The following is a 6,679-nucleotide window of genomic DNA, read 5'->3' on the forward strand; positions in this document are numbered from 1 at the left end:
TTTCACAGCATTGAATACGTCTTCTTCGGAAGGCACGTTCAAATAATTCGATATTTTCCTCGAGATAATTTCAATGATAGTGGAAAAAAACTGATTATTGAAAATAGCATCAGAATGTTCGAACACGAACACGAAAATTTGAACTGGAAATTTTAAATAATGTGTATTAAATTTTAGGTCTTTTCTTAAGTTTTTGGATTGAATATTCTCATAAGCCACTCAACGGATCGAGATGAATCGTAAAAGTTATGATAACCCTTTCATTTTGAACAGGAAATCGACAGATTTTAAGACATCGACCGAACAACACCAAGATATAGAAAAATCGCGCGATTATAAAACACATATATCTCCGAATCTCGAGCCAATCATCATTTTTTATTACCAGATTCGTGTTCACTGGGCATAATTCTATACGAAAAGTCATATCTCGTCTCTGAACCAAAAAAAAAGTCGTCATTTGCCGAACAGTGTAATCGATCATATGTATGTATGTATGTACATACACGTTCACACATACCGGCTATGAGCATTTTCAATACAAATTGAACACAAATGTAGGAAAACTTACACAAGACTAACGTTGTACTTCCGGGTTACGAATTCCGTTAGTACCCCGCTTCCGGTTTATTATATTTAGTGATTTTTTTTTTATTTTCATCATATTGATTTCATCACATTGAAAATTTTCAGTAACCAATACTTAGATCCAGTTCGATAGGACGAACAGTGTTCAAAACTACCCTAAAATACACTGACACACAATAAACATACAGACACTCACACAGAAACACAGACACACACACATTTTTTCTAGATCACGAAAACGTGATCAGAGGTCAATTCTGAGTTCGAATCAGATAAAATATGCTTTAAATATCATTGCGGTTGAGCACAATATCTGCGACACAATACAGGCCGTTCATACCATTTCGTGGAAACGGCAAGCCGGCGTCGAAACGGGTGGCAAACAAATGGACTATGACTGTCATTGCTCATCCCACCATTGTTCATTATATAATGTTGTTTTATATTTTTTTCCATATTATTTTTGTAAAAATAATATTTTTAAAGAAATTTCTGCCAGCACCGTAATTCCGGTATTCAAATTAGTTTCAGCACCGGGATTTACGGTACCAGAAAACACCGGGATCCCGGGATTGGAGGCCTTATAAGCCACTCAACGGATTGAGATGAATAGTAAAAGTTATGATAGCCCTTTCAAAAACGTATAACTTACGCTTACATATCTGGTAATTATTGTATATCTAGTTTCGTTCAAAATGTCATGACACGTTTAGCCCTATAAAACCAATTCACTCTACCGTGCTTAAAAAGAGTGGAACTTTCAAAAATGAAAAAAAAAGATTAATCAAAAGAAATACCAATTCTTTAAGTGAAAATCCAAATAATTCAAATTTGTATGTGAAAAAATATATTTGAAGAAATACACTATTACATTTCAGAAGCGCTGGTATAAAGACAATTAAAGGAAATATTTTGATTACTTTGAATAAATAATTAAGAAAATATAAAATAAAAAATATTTAAATAATTGAGAAACGTTCTTGAAATTGTTGACAATTATTGAAAACATAGATGAATAAAATTATCCCATAAAAATACTATTAAACTTAATAAAAGTGTGAAAAACCATCTTAAAATCAGTCGAAAATAAATGAAAACACAAAAAAATGTATTCATCAAAATTTTTTATCGGAGAGTCTCTGGTACTATTTGAAAATTGTTTATTTACAAGAAAAATAAACGTTTACTTCGCCGAAGATAGCGTGAAAAACAATTCTGCAAACCGTTTGAGAATAACTGGAATTTAATAAACGGACGGAAATCTGTGAAATCATTTGAATTTGTGAAGTTACATTATTTGGAAATTAACTTTAGGTTAAAACATATTAATAAAATAAAAGTTTCAGAGCCACTGACATTATCATATTGATTATTTCTTATAAAAGTTAACAATACTAGAAAGTTTCATAATTCGATAAAAGCCACGATATAACAGAATAAAAGTGTAAAAATATTTGAGAAATTTGAGAGCCGTTGGAATGCAGTAAATTGCAAAAACATATATGAAATTCATCTTCGTTTTCAAATAAGTTATAATTATGAAAAGTTTGAGAATCACTTAATGAATAGTGGAAAAGTATTATTTAATCGACGAAAAGTGTGAAAAATATTTGAGAGCCACTGTTTGAAATAAATTTAAAGAAATAGGCAAAATTTATTTTCAATTTCGATATTATTTAAACAAGAAAAATTATTAGAAATGAAATATAATTAGAAATGAAAAATTATTAGAAATGAAATATATGTATAATTGAATTTTTTTTTTTATTTTAAGATATTTGCAATCGACCCGGTCATAAGCAGATTTTATAACAATTTATTTTTCTGAAGATTTGGCAATTCATTAATTGCCAGCTTTTTATCCATTACTCGAGCATTCTGCGGCGCTTTAGTCTAGTGTCTTTTGCACTAGACTTTATAAGAGCTTTTGCCAACTCGTTTGAGTGGGTTTCGAGTCTACGCTTGTAGTTTTTTGTATAACTTTCTATTTCCGTTTTAATTGTTGGTATAGATACATGTTGATGAATTTCAGTGTTTCTCGCAAACCATGGAGCATTTGTTATTATTCTAAGGGCTTTATTTTGGAATCGTTGTAAGATTTCCACGTTAGAGTTACTACTCGTTCCCCATAGTTGGATACCATATGTCCAGACTGGCTTTTAGGATTGACTTGTATACCAACATTTTATTCTCTAATGTTAGACTGGATTTTCTTCCTATCAACCAGTTCATTTTGTGTAGCCGCTGGGTGAGTTCCTGTCTTTTATTTTTGATGTGATCTTTCCATGTCAGTCTCCTGTCAATGGTGGTACTTTCAGTCAGTTCATCGTTTTTCAGTCTGACTACTGGGCAGTTCCCTCGTCGAAGTGTGAATGTGACATGAACAGATTTGCCAGTGCTAGCCTTCACTTGCCATTTTTTCATCCACTCTTGGAAGCCATTTAATTGATCCTGTAGCACTTCCGATGCGAGCGTGGGGTCGCTACTTCTTGTTAGGAATGCTGTGTCATCGGCGTACGTTGCTACTGTGACATTTTTTTTTGGTGTTGGGATTATTTATTTATTTATTTATTTTTATTTTATTTCATACCAGGAAGGCATTACAGGTAAACCCCAATGCGCCTTCCTGGCCAAATTACAAACAATGCAGCATTTTTTTTTATTATATACATAAGTCGCTAAATTACGAGACACTGACAAACTCGACAATTAACGAGACATCTATGAATTGTACATACATTTTTATTGTAATATTTACATTAATCATACTCAAATAGTGGTGACATAGTGGGTAAATATAGCATAAGGAATGCCTTGCACCTACAGCCAGTTTCAATAAATATGTAAGAAACAACTACAAATACAAAACATCCCTGTAAGGCCCAAATGGAAGAGAGTTAATCAAAATTTCACTCATAAATCACAATCAATCATGAAAACAATGATGAGCGCAGACTACCAGATAAATGGGTTAGAGTAATTTCCGACAATTTACGCTCACTAAGGTGGAAAATATCACATTCAGTCTCGGCAGCAACGATTTCATTAAGAAGTCGGATAGCTCTTGGAATAGGAGCCATTCGAAAAAGGACTGTGCGGGCAGGAGGTACAGCCAGCAAATGATGATGTCTACCACGCACATAGTGAATAGGGACATAAAGCCCCAACTGCTCCAGCAACAACGGGCATGACGTATTACCACGTAAGAGCAGGAGAACGAAACGAATTAATGAGAAGTTTCTCCGAAGTTCAAGGGAATTATACCCAAGCATGCCCAAAAGGAAAGGAGTGGGGTAGAGATATGGGTAATACCCATATTCTTTCCTATATAGGAAACGAAGAAATGCTTTTTGAACTTTCTCAATCATCAGAGAGTAATTTGCTTCATGCGGATTCCACACAATCGCATTATACTCTAGCTTACTTCTCACAAGCGAATTGAAAAGCAAGCGAGAAGACAAAGGATTGGAGAATAATCTTGCATATCTCAAAACAAATCCAAGTCGACGAAAGGAAACGTCAGCGACTTTTTTGATATGGTTGTGAAAGGTGAGCTGAGGATCAAAAGTGATACCCAAATCGACAATAGATTCCACACGCTTCAACAAGACGGATCTAATGGAATATCCGTGACAATAGAGTGAATGTGCACGTCCATAGCTCATAATTGCACATTTGTTTAAATTAAGTTCAAGGCCTAAACTAGAACTGAACTCCAAGACAGCGTTAATATCAGCTTGAAGGAGAGAGGCTTGCCTCTCATCCTTGACAGCAAAAAATAATTTAACGTCGTCAGCAAACAAGAGACATGATGCATTACATAAAACTCTAGGGAGGTTATTAATAAGAATTGTAAATAGTAATGGGCCTAAAGTGGACCCCTGAGTAACACCAGATCGAGTAAAAAATGAAGGAGATTCATAAAGACCATATCTAACAAATTGCTTCCTATCACTAAGATAAGAAGCAAAGAGTTTAAGAAGACGCGTTGAAAAACCCACTTCAGCTAACCTGATCAAAAGAGCGTCATTATTGACTTGATCAAAGGCTTTACGAAAGTCAAAGTAGGCTACATCAACTTGCTGACCAACGTCAACTTTAGACATGATCAAATGTGTGAAGCAGGCGAGATTAGTGGTAGTGGAACGACAGGGTGTAAAACCATGTTGCTCATCACACAATAATCTTTTAAACTGCGCAAGAATCAAACGGTGAAGGATGATGTCAAAAATTTTGGGAATAGCCGAGATAATAGCAATAGGTCTATAATTTTCAACCTCATTTTTAGAGCCACTCTTATGAATAGGAATGACTCTAGATAATTTCCATTTTTCAGGATAATTACCAGAAGCAAGAATAAGGTTAAAAATAAACTGAAGAGGCTCTAAAAGCGAATTACAGCATACCTTTAATACGTCAGGGGGCACACCGTCAGGCCCAACAGACCCCTTCAGCTTCATAATAGCCATCCTAACATCTCCCAGCGATACCCGCGGAATGTCTATACCGACACCCTCAGTACCAATTTGTGAAGCCAAACTAGCATTAAGGGATGGTTTTCTCTGGTCAAAGACAGAGCTAAAAAATAAAGCAAAAGCATTGGCGATCTCAGGACCGTCAAAACTTTTATTACCAAATGAGAATGAATGCTCAAGACCATGTGAAATATGCTTACTCTTAATAAATCTGAAAAAGTGTTTAGGATTAACCGCAATAGCACTCTCCATCTCATTAAGATAGACAGTATATCGCTCACTCACACCACGTTTCACGATCTTCCTAAGAGTCCGGAATTTCTCATAGTCACAAAATGATTGGCTACGTTTCCATCTTCTATGAGACAACCATTTTGCACGAACATCAGCTATAAGTTTGCACCCAAACCACGGCGGAAATACCCGCCGATGTTGTTCCGAATTAGGATAACTGATGAACCGAGGAACATGACTGTCAAAAATATTATAAAGTGTATAATACAAATATTCAACAGCATCACCAGTATTCATGAGGTACATTTGGCGCCAGTCAATTGAACGAACCTCATTATAAACCAATTCAGAATCAACACGAGCAAAATTCCATCGCAATGAGGAAACCCCAACCGATGAACAAGCTGAAGCAGCTCTCACAGAAGAAATAAACAAAAGCTCAATATGTAATGCATCATGATATAGGTCCTCAGGGATGATCGCAGTTCCTTTTGGGCATTGGATCATCGTTGCTGACACATTACATTCATTCACTAACATAATATCAAGCATACTTGGATTAATGGGTGAACCAATCTGTATTATGTCGCAATAGGAAATCACAAAATTAAATTTATTGCGGACATGAATATTAGCACTAGGTAGATTAAAATCACCCATTATTAACAATATATCACGTTCATTCATAAAATCACGCACATTCATCATATTCACAAACAATAACTCGTATACGTCCACTTTCGCAGCAGACGGAATGTAAACCACACATATAAACATTCTCAAAAATATAAAATCAACTCTCACCCATAAGTCCTCACCAGATAGAGTTTCAAAATTTGTCATCCGGACTGACCGAAACCAATCACGACAAGCAAATAATACACCACCACCACGTCGATCAACTCTATCGCGACGATGCACCCTCCAGGAAGAATCAAAAAGTTCAGCATCAAAAAATGATGAAGTCAACCATGTTTCCGTTAGTGCTACCATATCATCACAAATAGTAGAAACGGCTGAATTAAACGCAGCCAGCTTTGTCCTGAGACCTCGTACATTTTGGTAATAAATTACCAATTTTCGGTTTCCCAGTTTGGCGCGTGACTTTCTTTGAGACAAGAAATGGCAGTTTTGATTGAGCCAACGGAGACGAAACGGAAGAGGAAGCAGAAGAAGAAGCCAACACAGTCACAACAGCATCACGACTATCAGGACCATTTGAGCAGGCAGATGTAGGAGAAGAGGCAAATGTAGGAGAAGAGGCATACATAGACGTCACTGCGACCGTTTCCATAGAAGATTCACCAATACTTGCAGACGTAGTTTTAATATCAGGCTTCAAACATTTAGCAGCTCCCGAACAAACATCAGCAAATGAAACA

Source organism: Arctopsyche grandis, chromosome 6 (assembly GCF_051622035.1).
Source record: "Arctopsyche grandis isolate Sample6627 chromosome 6, ASM5162203v2, whole genome shotgun sequence".
NCBI classification, from domain to species: domain Eukaryota; kingdom Metazoa; phylum Arthropoda; class Insecta; order Trichoptera; family Hydropsychidae; genus Arctopsyche; species Arctopsyche grandis.